Source organism: Pieris brassicae, chromosome 4 (assembly GCF_905147105.1).
Source record: "Pieris brassicae chromosome 4, ilPieBrab1.1, whole genome shotgun sequence".
Lineage (NCBI taxonomy): Eukaryota > Metazoa > Arthropoda > Insecta > Lepidoptera > Pieridae > Pieris > Pieris brassicae.
Genome location: NC_059668.1, coordinates 20,378,909 through 20,396,186, shown reverse-complemented (window position 1 = coordinate 20,396,186; position 17,278 = coordinate 20,378,909). Strand labels below are relative to the sequence as shown.

The 17,278-nt window shown below is 35.1% G+C and overlaps 1 protein-coding gene across 1 annotated transcript in view; it reads left to right on the top strand.

Annotated features, from left to right (window-relative positions):
• The window catches only part of LOC123708025, a 130,126-nt gene that overhangs the window by 37,018 nt on the left and 75,830 nt on the right, over positions 1-17,278 (top strand). The gene's annotated exons all lie outside the window — the stretch shown is intronic.

Sequence of the window (17,278 nt, the reverse complement as noted above, 5' to 3'; positions counted from 1 at the left end):
TAGGTAGTTAGAGCGGTTTTCAGGTCCGTAGTCTTTTTAATTTCCTGGAAAGCATATAAAAATTTTGATAGTTTTGATTTTATTTTTTGTATGTATGATTTCCAGTTTATGTGTGTGTCTATTGTTATACCTAGTAATGAAAATTCGTTAACTTGTTCTATTGTGTGGTTGTTAAAAGAGAAATTTAGAGAAAGTGGCTTTTTTTGATGGGGGTGGAAAGCTATTGTTTTGGTTTTTTCAAGATTGTGTGCATTCATCCAGGTTATAGTTTTTGTTAGAATATTATTGAGTGTAGAGTGTATGTTAGTGATATCATGACAGGGGGCTATAATCGAAATATCATCAGCGAATAAAACACATGGACCAGGTCCTTCTATGGTTTTTGGAAGGTCGTTTATATAAATGAGAAAAAGAAAGCACCCAACAACGCTTCCTTGTAGTATTGAGGCTTTTATTGTTTTACTGTCATAGCGGTAATTTTGGAGAATTTTTGTTTCATTATTATAAAATTCTATTTCTACTAAATATTTCTTGATATTATAGGCCATTTTCGGATTCCACAATAAGGCAAATTTGCTCACCACCATTATGTAAAGCCAGCTGCCCACTAAGTATTTCCGAACCAATTTGACTTAGGGTCCTTCAAGAAAAGAGCGTACCAGTTCTTAAAAGTCCGGCGACGCACTAGCGAGCGTTCTGGCAAAATGAGTGTCCATGGCCGGCGGTGTCACTTATTACATAAAAAAGTAATGAGTATTCCATATTGAATTACATATTTCACTTTGAGAAAATTTAAATAGTATATGTTTAAAGAAAATCTCAGTTGATTTTCTTTTATTTCCTCTGACTGAGCTGTTGACTGCCATATATAATGCAATTCTACTGTCACCCCGAAGAAATCGCTTGTTAGCGTCATTGCACTCCTAAATATTTATTCATTGTAATTCCTGTCAATTAAGTGTGAATAATATTTTTAATATTTGAATTTCAACAACAAACAAAACGTATACTGCATAAATAAATCAGAATAACAGTAAATTTATAGGATTCTAAGGAATTCATTGTAATTTGCAAGTAATTTTTTTCATGATTGCTTTGGCTTAGTTCGTAATTCTCATAGGAGGTCTTACGGAATAATTCTTCGTGTTCCGCTTGGATAACAAAAAGTAATTGTAGTATGTCAGAAGTTCAGATGTTACCGTGAACTGAAAATCCGTTACAGATTCCTCATCTCTTTCAATTGTTTTCGGGAATATTTTTTAAATCTATATATATATATTAATTTAAAGGTTTTAGCCTTGGGGATATTATCATAAGGTTATAGCTATTATGTTAGAAAATAATCATTTATAATATTAGTCGTAACTTGTTCATGTATTGAAATAACTTTTTTGACGTGTATTCGACTCGCACAGTCCAGCGTCAATAAGCTCCCCCCCCCCCCGCTTTGGAATCCACTCCCGGGGGTCTTCCCTAAGAGATACGACTTCCAATTACTCAAAGTATTCAATCATAGGCCGGCAATGCAAGCTCTGAAAATGGGTGTCCATGGGCAGTGAGAACTCGTTTGATATAAAATAAATAAAAGTCTATCAGCCTAATATTTTTCTCGACTCATCACCGGAGAGTAATTGTAAAATAGTTGTATAATTTATTTGTTATAAGTTGGCCACGTATAAGCAGTTAATAAATAAATGAAAGCATCTATGATATGTTTACATCTAAATATTTTATATATACGAGATTGTTTCATTTCTATAATGTTCATATAAGTAAGTAAAAATATTAATGAGGAAATGTGAAATCAATCGTAGTTTTAATTAAAAAGTACTTTTAATCACGGCCAACAGGGAGCAACACTTTCAATTTAATATTCGTCTGGCAATAATTTTCATGCTACTTAGTTCAATTACTGTTCAATTATAGTTTTGTAATTACGTTGTCTCTTCACCGAACTCATTCACAAACCTCGTCATCACACCCATTTTTGTATGTACCCAGCATTCTAATTAGGATTTTAATTTAATGTCAAAACTAAGAAAATCCCGAAGATAAGTGCGTCTCTAGAATTTGTACGTGCTTTTGATCAAGAACCTAAGGGCGTATTGAACCGGGACCCTTGAATACTCTCAGCGAGTTCCTACATATACCATTCTACATTTCATTTACCCAAATGTATTGTAGATATATACATGACTGTCTGGAAAGGAGCGATGATCAAAGGATCACAGGAGGGTCTTTAAGATTTTAAATGTCAATTATAAGATGTAGGATCCTCTATTTATATATATATACAATAGAATTTATATCAATTAAAATTAATTTTATTTACCTAACATTCGGATACAGCCATTATAATACAGCTGAAGAGGGGTATTTTTAATTAATAAAATATTATTCATTATCACATATATTTTGCTTTTTTTATCATATCAAATTGTCTAAGTTTTTAATAAGTTTCACATTTCTCGTTATCTCGAGAAACTGTACTTTTTCTTCGTTTAAAAGTTGGAAGAAATCAAAATCGAAAAAGTTGAAAAGATGGCATCGGGTCCACACATATTACCTTTTTAAATTATGCTGCGTTTACTGGCTTATGTTCTATTAGAATTAGACAAATTAATAGAAAAAAATATATGGCCATACCACTGTTACATGTGCTATAATGATAATGACACTGTATACTAAAATATTCAAAGAATGCGTGACTGTGATATGATAGTTTTCAACAGTATTCAGTTTAATGAAACAAAATTGAGAGTGACACCATTTCGTGGCCTATAATTTGAATGTAACTCCTGCATATGTTAGTTCGTAGAGTGTATATGGTATTTAGTATATTTTATAAAAGTGTGTTTTGATTCCGATTACCAGCAAATACATAAGTCTATTGTTGACCTCAACTGCTGTCTTTTCTTTATAAAGTGTCTGCACAAATACACAATTTAAACATTACGATCTAGCCTTACAAGTAATGTAAAACTAACATAATTTACTATAAAGATATTTAAGATAAGAAACAAACAAAAAAAGAAAGGAAAACATCAATACTAAAAAAATAGTACACAAGAACAGATTATACAAATATCTAGGTAAGTAAATAATGTAATAAATTCACCTTTTAATAAGTTTACTAATGTAAACTAATACCCACAAGCTATATAAGATTTGCTCCCTGATAGCGTTTACATACAAAGTTAAATTTAATCAATCAATACTTTACAGGAATTCAAACTTAATGCATTTGTCCACGTCATTTATAAAACTGACTACTACTAACTATAAAGTGTATCTTTTAAACTGGAATATTCATATTAAATTATGTTTCCAGCTTAAACTGTTAAACTTTACAAACATATTGTAGTATGATATTACATATATTTATTTAAAAAAAACCAATATAATATAATGTAATTAATTGCTTCAAAATTTCATAAGGAGCATGTTTGTAGCTGCAAAAATTTTGTTTTAACAAAAATCTTGGCAATTTAAAAGGGTGACGAAGAATTCATTACTTGTTCGTTTATTTGAAAGCTCTTGATATGAGAGAACTAGATGTATACTGATTTCCAGAAAAATTACCAGAAAAAGTCCAGGTATGAAGGCATAATTATTTGTTAAGTTCTATCGGGAAATTTATTTATATGAATTCCGTGGAAGCCTGTTAATATGGGGTAACTATACACTGACAGAGTATTTAGGTAAGTTACTTAAGGTAGCTTTTAGGATGATTGCGTAAGTGTAGCTTCACAAGATTATATACCTAAATTATTGGCAATTATCGTGATATATAATATGGATTATCGCGCTTATGCTCATCGGTTTATGGTTTCAATGCCTGGTAAGGCCATCGTTTTACGATTTAATTTGTGGCCTGAAAAGTTTGTATGCTTACACATAGATGGCGCTGCTAGTATTATTAAATTACAGTGGAATCTCTATAACTCAAACCGAACCGTAAAGTCGAAATCGTCACTAAGTCGAAAAAAATTGTCATTCACTTCCGCTGAATACACAGTATCTCGAATTCTTTATAATTTGTAACTCGAACAAAATGTTATTTTCCTGTATACTAACTTCGTGTATTGGTAATACATATTTATAATCTTTAACTAGAATTTCAAAAACGAGACTCCGTAAGTCGTAGTTAGTAGAATATAATGACGTCTTACTTGTAATTCTTCGAAATAATAGCGATAAAATCCAAAATAAAGGCAAGGTTTCGTAGTTTCTAATCAATTGATATGGTACGCTTGCAATGAATACATTCATAAATGTTCTAAGTAACAAATAGTTCAGATTAAAAGAAGATAACGAATGTTTGTTTGAGTTCTTGATCAATATTTAAATTTAATATGTAAAAAATATATACTACATAACTAATTTATAAATTTGATCGAGTCGAAATTACGAATGTAAAGTCAGTCAAAAAATCGTTAATTCGATTAGTTTTTGCATTCTCCTTGATATTCGAGTTATGAAGATTCCACTGTATTATGATTTTAAGTAAGCCGTACTAGTTTGTGAGATGCAGTAGTTAAAGTGCATGAACTTTTGCTTGTTTAAAAAATGGATAAAATAGAAATTTCGTAGCATTACAAACATTATTTAGCCTCTGCACCATCAAAAGCCACCATTGAAAAGTGATTTGCAAGTGATTTTAAATGAGCACCGTGGACGCCTTAAAGAGGCTGTTACCGACAAAGCAGATCACACAATAAGTTTGGTGATGTTAATTAACATAGCTCAGACCCTAAATATATCTAAAGAGCGTGTTGGACATATTGTAGACTAATATTTGGATATGTGAAAGCTCTGTTAAAATAGAACAGTAGCAATAGAGCTCACCATGAATTGATGATTCTGAGCAGTTTTTAAAGCTGTTCAATTGTAATAATTCGTATTTGGCCCCCAGTGACTGTTCTCAGACCTCAAGAGATTGCCCGCTGGCAAGTAATTTTGCGCTGATGAAGAAGCGCCGAAACTGAAGCTTATTTTGAGGCTAAAGATAAAAATGCTATCGAAAAATCGTTCGACCGCTGTAATCGTTGTATCGCTCACGAAGGCGAAGGAATATTGATTAGTCAAATCAAATTCTAGCCGAAAAAAGGATTTTTCTAGTATAGCCGACGAAAATGGCTCTAATTTTCGTGTGGGCGGACTTAAACCATGGGAGAGCACAAAATCCCTGGTCAAATATATTAATATACATCCACTTGCTCGTGGTAGATAATCTGCTACACAGTTACGTAATTGCTACGGCGTAGCTAAAATCTGCAACTACAACTTATTGCAGTGTTATTTTTGAACTTCTATGAAAACGTTATGGAGATAGTTGAAAATGAAATTTATATATCCGGAGCGAGGAAACCACAAACACTGTGCCACTGTGCGTTACCAACCACCTTAAATCTTTGATTAGAGGTAAAATATATATTTTATTTGAATATACAGGAATATAATGTAATAACCGAAAATGATAGGGCAGAAATCATCTGCAGATAATTATTATTTGGTACTTACAATTGTTTAAGTGTTGTTCTACTTCGTTTTATATAACAGAGGGGAGGGGGGCAGACCCATAGACACTAACATTTTCAGAAGGTACGCAAGTGCATTGCTGGCTTTTTAAAATTAGTACGCTCTACCCTAGAGACCCTAAGTCGAACTACTTTAGTATTGGGAGTATGCGCCTTTACACTTTTAATTTAATTTGCACATGTAATGATAATCTTGTACATGGAAAGTAGAAAATAAAATTACAGGATGCATAAAATTCATGAATGGCAATTATTTTTTAAATACGTGGCTGTCTTTTTATTATTAATTTCCTGGGTAAACACTACTATCTAACAAATAAAAATATCATTTAATATCTTTAAGAAAAATCCTTCTAAATATACATTTCCTGGCAGATTTTTGACAAAATGTATAAGCACCCGCAAAATGATTTTAAGGCGAGCCTATATTGTTCATGGGCGGTGGTATCACTTAACATTATTTAAGCCTCCTGCCAGTTTGCCTCCTATTACATCAAAGAAACCTCCATGATCCTTGTCACATGTTAGATATATAGATAGTACGGGTGACTCCAGAGCTGGTCATCATCGCTCAACAAATAAGTATCGCAATACAGCGAGGAAATGCTGCCAGCGTTAAAGGTACCTTTAACGCCTATCACGCCAGACCAAACTTAAAAAAAAATATTTTTATTTATTACTAAGAAAATTGTTATACTGTATATTTGTTTGTTTTGTTTAGGTTTGAATGAAACAGAAATGAATATAAAGAATAATTAATAAAATATTAAAAACAACCATACCTTTCGCCTCTATCATGACATAGAAGCGATTACAATGCTAGGGGAACACGGAACACGTATCAAACACGAATGATTTATGGAACATTATGTATGCAGTGTATTCAAAACTTTTCCGCATTTAATTTTAATAGAATGAATTTTACTGTGTGCATACGATTGGAAAGTTGATGTTGAATGAAATTTTGTATGGAACAAAAGTTTGTCCTGTATTTGCTCGCGGAAGCAGTTTTCTATTGAATACGGTTGAAAATCAAATTTAGAGTGAAACAAGTTCTGAATATGAACTAAGTTTACGATCTCATTCGTTTAGCCGACTCTTGTTTGCTTTATTAGAATTTTATTTCATACTTTTGACTCCCAACCACGTAGAAAAATATGGTAGAACTGCGGGAATTCATACAATTCAAAAATTTAATCAATAGTAATATCTATTTAACAGTTTATTGTATGATTCTAGAATTTTTTTTTTAAGGCAAGGTGCCTTTATAGCATGGGCGAGTACGTAGACCATAAGTTTGAGAACAATTATAAATAACTCAACTTATTATTATGACATTATGTTAAAGTTCTTATTATATGACATTATGAAAATGAATATGAAATTTGGCTTATTGTGCAGATTTTCATAATAAATATATCTTAATGTATTAATTTCTTTGCAAGTAAACGATATATTATTATAAGAATATATTCATCTACGGATAGCAGTCATGCACGATTCGAGCGTATGTCAAGAATAGGATAATCAATCCTATTGAGATGTAGCGTTGGAGAATAATGATTCGCATACCATGGAACGCTGAAAGAACTAACCAATCAATCTTGGATCAACTCAGTTCGTACGAGACTCTCAACAACATGGTATAGCACAACATATGTATTTTTAACTTACTTGAAAGGTCTAACTTACTTTGGTCCTATCGACCGTCGCTAACCATATAGCCTAGACAGGCTGGCTGCCGTCAGTAAGGAAGGCAAAAGGCCGCGCGGGGCAGACCACTAAGCCGCTCGTGACCAAGTCAAGATTATCATGGGTATCCCTATATCATCTGCGCGAAGGGAAGCTGTAGACCGAACAAAGTAGAGTGGAAATAACTAGCAGGCCCCCGCCAACCACCTTACAGTGGCGGGACCTTTAGTAATGAAGAATATGACTAAGAAGAATGATTTCATTTTTCTATATTATGTAGCCTGATGTAAAGTGAAACCCATGAACACTCAATCCGGGATCGTGATTGTCGACAATTTGATCTGGGGAGCTCCCGCCCAGAGGAGGGAGCAGTACTCCATCTGGATTTGCGCTTTATACAGTAACAAGGCAATCAACTCGTTCCTACCATTTAAAGCGGCCGGCTTGGACGGCATTTTCCCTGGTCTACTGAGATGGAGTGGGAACTTAATAGTAGACTATCTTGTCTCAGTCTTCCGAGCCTGCATAGCACATCGCTATATACCTCTGAAATGGAGGGAAGTAAAAATAATATTTATCCCGAAACCAGGAAGAGATGACTATACCCAGGCAAAATCCTTTAGACCCATTAGTCTCACCTCATTCCTTCTTAAAACGCTAGAGAGGTTGGGGGACCTGGAGATACGCAGTCGGGTAACCTTATCAGAATTCCTTCATCCAAATCAACATGCCTACAGTTCCGGCAAATCAACTGAATCATCACTACACAGCGTTGTATCTCGCATTGGCAACTCCCTGAAACTAAAGCAGTCAACCCTAGGCGCATTTATTGACATTGAGAGTGCTTTTGACAAAACCAATTTCACAAGCATTGCCAGAGCACTCGAGACATGTGGAGTACCATCGACCCTTAAAGAATGGATCAACAACATGTTAAGACAACGAGCTATACAATTTACCGTGAATACCACCACACGCGGTATTGTCAGTAGAGGATGGCCACAGGGTGGCGTCCTCTCGCCGCTCCTGTGGAATCTAGTGGTAAATGAGCTCATCATAAAACTCAACACTATCAATCTCTACACTGTGGGGTATGCGGATGACATAGCAATCCTCGTATCGGGGAACTTTGAAAGTACCTTATGTGACCTCATGAGGAAGGCTTTCAGATTGATTGAGAGATGGTGCAGTCAACATGAGCTATCTGTGAACCCATCAAAAACAGAACTGATCCTTTTTACTAACCGAAGAGTCCTTGGACCGCATAGACTACCAAAACTCTTCGACACAGAATTAAAACTAAAAGAAAACACGAAGTACTTAGGTGTGATTCTAGACAGTAAACTGCTCTGGAATAAACACCTGGAATACAAGCTAAGCAAGGCAACGATTGCGCTTTACCAATGCAAAAAGATGCTTGGCGTGAAATGTGGTCTATCGCCTAAGATTACCTTACGGCTATACACTGCCGTAATCAGGCCAATGCTAGCTTACGGAGCCCTGGTTTGGTGGCCGAGAACAGAGCTCCAAACGGCAGTAATCAAACTTGGACGCTTCCAAAGGCTTGCGTTGTCCGCTGCAAGCGGCTGCATGAAAACAACGCCTACTGCAGCTTTGGAGATAGCTCTACAAGCTTTGCCTCTGGACCTACACATACAGCAGGAGGCGGCACTGGCTGCCATCAGGCTGAAGGTGCTGGATCTATGGGGCAAAAACACTACAGCACACACACAGCGATTCTTTACAGGGTGATAGAGTACCAACCTCTATTAGCCGCTCCATGTGATAGGATCGCAAATCAGAACATACTTAACAGAAGATACCATGTGCAAATGAGAGAAGAGGAATGTGATAGATCACCCCTGAATGAGCTGCGCATATACACCGATGTCTCAAAAACAGGCTGTGGCTCTGGAGCTGGCATATTCTCTCTTGATCTCAATATCAACATACACCTACCCTTGGGCACACACAGCTCGATCTTTCAGTGCGAATGTGTCGCTATAACTGAAGCAGCCAGAGCCGTGCAGCGGTTGGGAATTAATAACTTTTGTATTAAGTTCGTATCCGACAGTGCGTCTGTGCTTTTGGCGTTGGTAAGCAAAAAGACCAACAGTAGACTGATACTGGAGTGTCGCGATGCACTGGAGGCAATAACCCTGACAAACAGAGTTACCCTGCAGTGGATCAAGGGACATAGTGGATCACTTGGCAACGATGCGCAGAGGAATCAGTCACCCACGTAGTCCTGGAATGCGAGGCTGTGACTAAGCAATGTGTAGAAATCCTCGGAACAGTGAGGTCGCTCCGTGAAGCCTGCGAGGTGCCCAGGGGACTTCTGTGCTTCTGGAAGGAGTTAGGCTGGCTTAGTTAGCCAGGACTTTACGCACAATGGACCTATTGAGCGTCTAAGTGCGGAAACAGAGTCCACACATACATACATACATACATACAGTAATAAGCGTTAGCCCGGAGTGTACCTCTTGCCTTGGTAAGAGACACCAAGATTTTTGAAGGCTAACTTAGTCTTTCCCTGCAAATGACCGCGGAACTGAACGTCGTGAATTCTTGCCCCTATTTTTAAAAAAAAAACCGTCTAACACCTCTTCTTATAAAAGAACGCGTCTGTCTCTTTTTATCACAAAGTAAATACAATTTGAGAGTAGGAGAGTATTGTATTGTTTGTTAATTTCCTATGACCACTAGGGTCAGAGGGCGCCCACAGTGAGTCCATCGCGTTCGGTCTTGAGCCTCGTATTTCACGTCACTCCATGGCTTTGGTCGTACAGTAGGAAGCCACGGCCACGCTTCCGCTTTCCTTGTCCAATCCAGCTATTGCTTAGATTAGGAGTGTATGGCCTATCCATTTCCAGTTGTATCGCTTCATCTGCAGGCTAATTGGTATTTCTCGGCAGCGCTGCCGTTTGTAGTTCAGTCAACCATTTTTGACTGAGGGAAATTAAAGGGAAAAAAAATTAGTGCTAAAATTGGACTGATTCGGTTTCTGTGAATAATGGTGTAATCACGCTTTAATTTCACGCAAATAAAATATACATTTATAAATACGTCGTAAAATTAAGAAGAAATGAATAAAGGCTCGACAATATGTCAAATAATCTGAAAGCAATTATAGTCGTATTCCAACGGCAAATTAAATGCGAATTCATGCAATATTTGAGAGGACTGGCTACAATGAATAAATTTACGTTAACAAAGTAAATTCCGCTTTTAAATTCGAAGCGAAAAATTCAATCTACAGAATACATTTGTAAGTCTGAATACGTCTGTGGGCCAGTGTCAATCTTAAACTCGGAATAGATAAATAGTTTAGGAAGTAAGTTAAGGAAAGGCCGATTGAGTTTCTACTTAAGTAAAGGCCGCTTTATTCTCAACATTTGATGTAATTTTCACTTGACCCTTTAAGTCAAGCCAGTGGCTGATGTTGGTCTTAGATTTTTGTCTGTTTTGTGATTTTTTTTTCTTAATAGACAAGTAAGTGACCAGCCATCGACATTTTGTCTAGGACGGGCTTAAGTACAATAGTTTTTTAAGGTATGAACGAGTAAATATTTTAGCACCTAGATAAACTTTGAGCGCAAAGCCGTGATTTGAACGCATGAGCTCAGGAATGAGAGGCGATAAGAAAAACAAGAAAACAAATCAATAGAAGATGGTCTATCACATCTCCGTCGATTCCAGTCCCAGTACTCGAATGGAAAAGAAAGCAGGTGAGCTAAATGATTGCGCGATGACTCAATATGACAGCAAGTCATTTAGTCAGCACGCAAACGTCATCTCAGAATATATATAGGAAATCTCAAAATTATTAACGAAAATACACGATGGTGTCCTAACAAGTGAACCTTAATCATCAATGCATAACAAAAAAATATTAATATCACAATCAAATATTATCCAAACGCAATAAAAAAAACAGAAAACAACAAATAACTGATTTCTATAGGTACAAATGATGGAGCTTGTCATTTCACTTAACGGAAAATAAAAAAAGGTTCGTTAAAAACAGTAATACAGTGAATCATATGTGGCCTTTTCGGCAGATTAGTACTAGCACATGATGTAACGGCGGACGATGTCGCCTTCTGACGAACCCCTCAGGCACATTAAAGCTAAGTCACTAGTCCTTACCATGTAATATTATAAAGTACATCACAAGCACATGTCAGCGTACTCTAAACAGGTTGGAGCCAACAGGAATAACTAAATAACTGCCTACACCACACATTAAAAATCAATTTGGCGGCCTAAAAGCCTACCTCAGCTATTTATCTCGCTAAACACCCTTCACACTCTCTTCTTAATCCGTCAAGATACTTTAGAGCGAGATTATTAATGGCTAAACGCCTTGACCTTCCTCTTGACCTATATGAAAACTTAACTCAATTTACTTTATTTGAGGCAAATTCTCTTAGTATTTTTTAGTTCTTGTTAACGAGAACTAAAAGACATACAACTATTTCTGATTACTGTGACTTCACGTTATTCTTATAATTAAAATTCGTATTTTTTATAGAACACATAAAAGACACTTTTAATGTTAGAGGGCTCGCGAGTGCGTTGCTTTTAGAAATTCCTAAGTCAAATGAAATCTAAGGCAATGTTAAAAAATCTGTTGAACAACTCACAATTTAAAAGCATGATTCCACGTTGACGTAAATAAAAATATATATTCTGTTCTAAGGTTTTCCAGTATTCCTTAACAACACATTTTCAAATAACGAAGGCAATTCGTAAGAAACAGCTACGTTTCGTTTGGATAATATTTCCGTTCACTAGTAAATATTTTTACAAAGAAACTGAAAACTCTTTATAATATATGTTAGCCAATAAAAAGAGCTGGTGAACTGGTTATGCGGGTTTCAACCTGGAGATTGTGTGACCGAAAGGTTGAAATGATATGAAACTAATGCGAGGCGTATTGTTTCTCACAGGTAGACGCCTGAACATGGAAATAAAACACGGTTTATGTTATAACAGTATTTTTTTTTTGGACGGAGCAAATTAGAACGCTTCCTTATGCTGTACATACATATCGGAGTTGCTATATTAGTATCATTATAGCCTTTTACTAAAACCTCCTTCAGTATATTAGTTTGAACTAAATTCAATTCATTTCAAACTAATTACAATTTTCGCTAGTCCACCAGCTGCTCGGTGCATCCTTATATTAACACTACAAAATAAATATAAGTAATAAATTAGTCTTTAAACTTGGTGTGCTCAGAGCGGCGATACGGTACTTAACTCCGACAACTTGCAACTCTATAAATCGCAAATTCGGCTCCACATGGAGTACTGTTCTCACCTCTGGAGGGGTCGTTCCACAACTGAGTGCTTTTAAGGCACTTTTTGCCGCGCACCACCTATGTGGTAGCTGTTGAATTTCTGAACCAATTCGATATAGAGTCCGCCAAGATAAGATTGTACCAATTCCTAAAAGGCCGGCCACGCACGTGCGAGCAGTGTAAGTATCCATAGGCGGCGGTATGACTTAACATCAGATGAGCCTCCTGCCCGTTTACCCCCATGTTCTATAAAAAAAACGTAATATCCCGGCTTTGCACAGGTGTAATTTTATTTTTATTCGGAAATAAATATAGCTTATTCACATAGATATGTAAACAGGAAATGTCTGGGAAATTGGTGATTTGCAATTAAATAACTTGGATTAAATAAATGTTACAACCCTCCATCGGAATTGACATTTAATTAAGTTTCGCCCCGAGCGTGTCTGAACAGTTATTCTAGTGTGAGTGAGAGTGTGACAGTGTGAGAGTGAGACATCGAAACATTTTATATATGGAGAACAATGAAACACGAACGTCTTATGTTTAAATGGTTTCAATTCAATCAAATCAAACACACGGATTAAAATGTTAAAATTGCAAACTTACAGTTTCATTTGAATTTTAAATTATAAAGCAATCTAAAGGTATGCAAAGTGGTTAAAGATTAAATTGTACGAGAACTTTAGAGTACAAATCTCTTTAAATTAATAAAAATTGTATGTTTATAAATACGTTCGTGTCTCTAAATGTTTTATGTTATTACATATATAAATCTCCATGGCAGTATGCGAAAGGGTTAAATAGTTTAGTTATACAGTTTTTATTAAATAATGTAGATAAAAAATAGTAGTAATGTAGATAATAAAAGATGTATAGTTAAAAGAGAAAGTGCCCACACAAGGATTCCCTGTGCCGTGGGCAATCTCTTTAATGCCCGATACCACCGAGCACGACACCAGGGACAACTTGATATTACTCCTTCACCACCGGATTGACACCCCGAACACAACCCCATCGGCTGCGCGCAGCGAGTAGAGACCGCGTCTTCATACGCGCTGCATCAAGTCCTACATGCCCGGGGCGGGCTGCCCTGTTTTAGCACAAACACACCGGACACACGAACAGACCTAAACATCCCCCTCGCGAGGGAGGGGGGGTGTAACAAGTACCACACGGAATCTTTTCAATTTGACATGTAAATGATTTTAATTTCTTGACGTAATAAATTCTACATAACACTTACAATAATATATTCAAACTACTGTTGCACAAGAAGAATACTTTTGATATTGACATAGAAGTTTAGAATATGTTAGGATTGTTAGTATAATGTTTTGAATCCATAGTAAAAAAAAGAGAAAGAGAAAAAGCGTTGAGCGAAGAAAGTGCATTATACATATTTGTTTCCAAAATAGTCAGCATATAGCCATTAAAATTGTCTAACCGTTAGAAGTTTTGTTTCAACGTACAATTTTAAAGTTGTGTAGCGAAAAGGTTTCGTATATCATAAGAATGGCGAAGATATATGTAACGAATAAACTATAACACATATGACAGGGAAAGTTTTCTATGTAGATTGTATTTACTTCAAGGTAATTTTCTTACAAGCTTACGTTTCATTCGACCTGAATTCGTACTAGCTTGCTGTGATCAAATTTTCTCACTGAATTCGAGATTTCTCGTTCACTGTTTAATCAATTACATTTTCGTTCTGTTACTTTAATACTTTGTACATTAAACTTATATTTGAATGATTTTAACGTTCGATTCCAATTCCTTGATTCAATTAAAAGCCAACAAATTGCTAACATAGTCAAGTGTGTATGACTTTCATAAAAAAAATTACCTTAAATTTTTCTAATTATAACCTATAAATAAATTTAACAATGATCAAACCGTTTTACATCAACACTTAACATTCTCCACACCTAACGAACTATCTCAAAGGTTAAGTTGTAGTAAATACATCACTATATACAACGTCAGCCACAGAATACTAACAAAGTTTTGTAATCACGTAGTACTTGGATTTACATAATTCAAACTGAATTGTGTAGTCTATCTGGATGTCTGATTTCCTTGCTCGAAATAAGTATCGCAATACTACGAGGAAATGCTGCCAGCACGACACACTGTCACATGGAACTTTTTGATTTGTCGATAGTTAATACGATTTTATTTAATATAATAAGTATATATTTAAAGAATTATTTTCAATTTTAATTATTAAATAAGATAATATTTTATTAAAACCTTTAGGTGCACTGCCAAAGAGACCAAACTTCTAAAATTTGTTTGAATTTACTTTTTATTAAAATTTTATTGGTTTTTATTATTACTTTGCAGGAAAATAGTATTGACGATTCTTTTAATATTATTAATTTATAAAAAGATATCAAGTAAACAGACTTTTAACTAAGGTATTATCATAAACAGTATATTTTTCTGTGACTTAATGTCCTAAAACTCCTCGATGGGGCAGAAGGTGTCCACAGGTTAAAAGGCCGGCAACGCACTCGCTAGCCATCTGGCATTGAGAGTGTCCATGGGCGGCGGTATCACTTAACATCAGGTGAGGCTTCTGCCCGTTTGCCCCATGTTTTATAAAAAAAAAACAATGAGTCTCCGTCGCGTTCGGTCTTGAGCATCGTGTTTTAACTCGCTCCTAATCTTTCCGGCTCTCTTTGTCTCGTCTGCAACTGTTTATTACTATATTGTAATGTAAAAAGCTTAATTAATGAAAGAAATTTCTTTTAAATACTAATTAGTACTCGGTATAACTATTTAATAATTATAATATAATATTTAAATCTTAAAATTGTATTAAAATTAATTTCACTTTCATCGTCGTTTACAGAAATTGCTCAATTGCAAATTCTTCCCGTCGCGTAGCGGTATTATAAACAAATACACACTTATATAAAGAGATTTTATTAATATAAAGTAGGCCTGACATAGTAAAAATACGCTTTACAATTACAAAAACAATTTACCATCTTGTATCGATAAACCCATTTGTTAAGTGTAACCTTACAATATTTATATTCAGTTTGCAAGTTAAAGTATGTATGTGTGTTAATAAGTGTTTTATTTTATTTTTAATGTTTCAATGGTTTACGTCTGGGTTGTCAAGGAGTGAGACCACCACTTTGTCTTATTGTACTGTAATTAAAGTGTTATTATATTATGAAATTTATTGAAACATGTCGTTAGTGGTAAGTAATAATATAACAATGTATATATCACTTAAGATGATATGATATGAAGTATGTTTGATAATTTTAAAGTTATCATTTATTCTACACAGTATTCGTGGGCATTACTAATAGTTCTCGCGGCTCGGGAGCGATGCCAACACAGCCAGTGAGAGGCTTTCACGATGTCAAGGTGACGGCCGCATACAAACAATGCTTGTGAACACGCTCTAAGCAAACATTAAGAAAAACATAGATTTTGTTCAAAGACTTTCAGAGGCTTTCCGTGATCGAAAAAAGCCGCGAAGAAAGCGCCTTGTTTCGTTCTAGTTTCTTAAGACGACACATGATTGAAGTATGTCTGATCTCTGTTACGTCGAGATTAAACGTAGAATACCTCTGTGTCAATTCCAGTATCGAAAAGCTATTTAAACCATACTTCTAGAGACTTTATTTAATTTTAATAAAAAAGCTAACATTCCAATTTTTTATGTTACAGTAGGCAAACGGGAAAAAGTTAAGTGATACGCCGCCCATGGACACTTACTGCCATACGGCTCGCAAGCGCGCTGCCGGCCTTTTAAGAATTGGTACGCTTTTTACTTGAATTACCCGAAGTCGAATTATTTTGGAAATACTTCAGTGGGCAGCTGGTCCCACATAATGGTGGTGCACGCAATTTCTGGCAATTTAATTACTACAATGCGGCTACTATATCACATACAAAACAATACATACACAGAAAAAAACAACACACACAATAAATTAAAATATTTACATAAAATAATTCTTACAATATAGAAACTGATATGGTTGTTGTTGAATATTATGAATTCAGTTATGTTTTGGATAGGAAAAAGTATTTTGTCTTAATCATATATACGTAGTATAATAATTATTTCACAGTAATCAGTTTTCAAAATACTTTTATCGTTTTAATTATAAAGAGTTGATTTTTTAATTTTTATAACGTATATTAATGATCAACTAAAAGTTTTCTTTAAAGTCTTTCCGTGCTTTAAAGAAAACTCTTCAGATAAAATCTTTTTAATGGTTAAAAATATAAATTGTTTAATTCGTTCTTTACAACGGATGTTAAAGATCAATCAAATCTTGTTCTTAAAAGAATACACGTAAATGTAACTTTACATTTATCCGGATAAAATATTTATAATTGCAAAGTTAGTAAATAAAATCTAAACGGCTATCCAATAGGCATACCGATTCTGAAGTTTTTATATGCAATTTTGATATAGTATCTAGGAGATTGTCGCTGTATCAGGCCAGTTCGCAATTTTTTATAAAGTTAAGTTTACATTCAACCAGTTTAGCCGACAACGCACTAGTCAATAACGGTACGCCTCTAGCATTAAGAGTGTATGAGTGGCGGTATCACTTAACATCAGATGGGTCCCCCGTTTGCCCTCAATCAAAAAGTTATAGTATGTTAAAGACAAAGCCTTGAGAAATAAGTTTGACGAGCGAAAGCGCCGCTAACTCGCTACACAACTCGATAACGTGATTTACAAGCTCTTTGATTTGA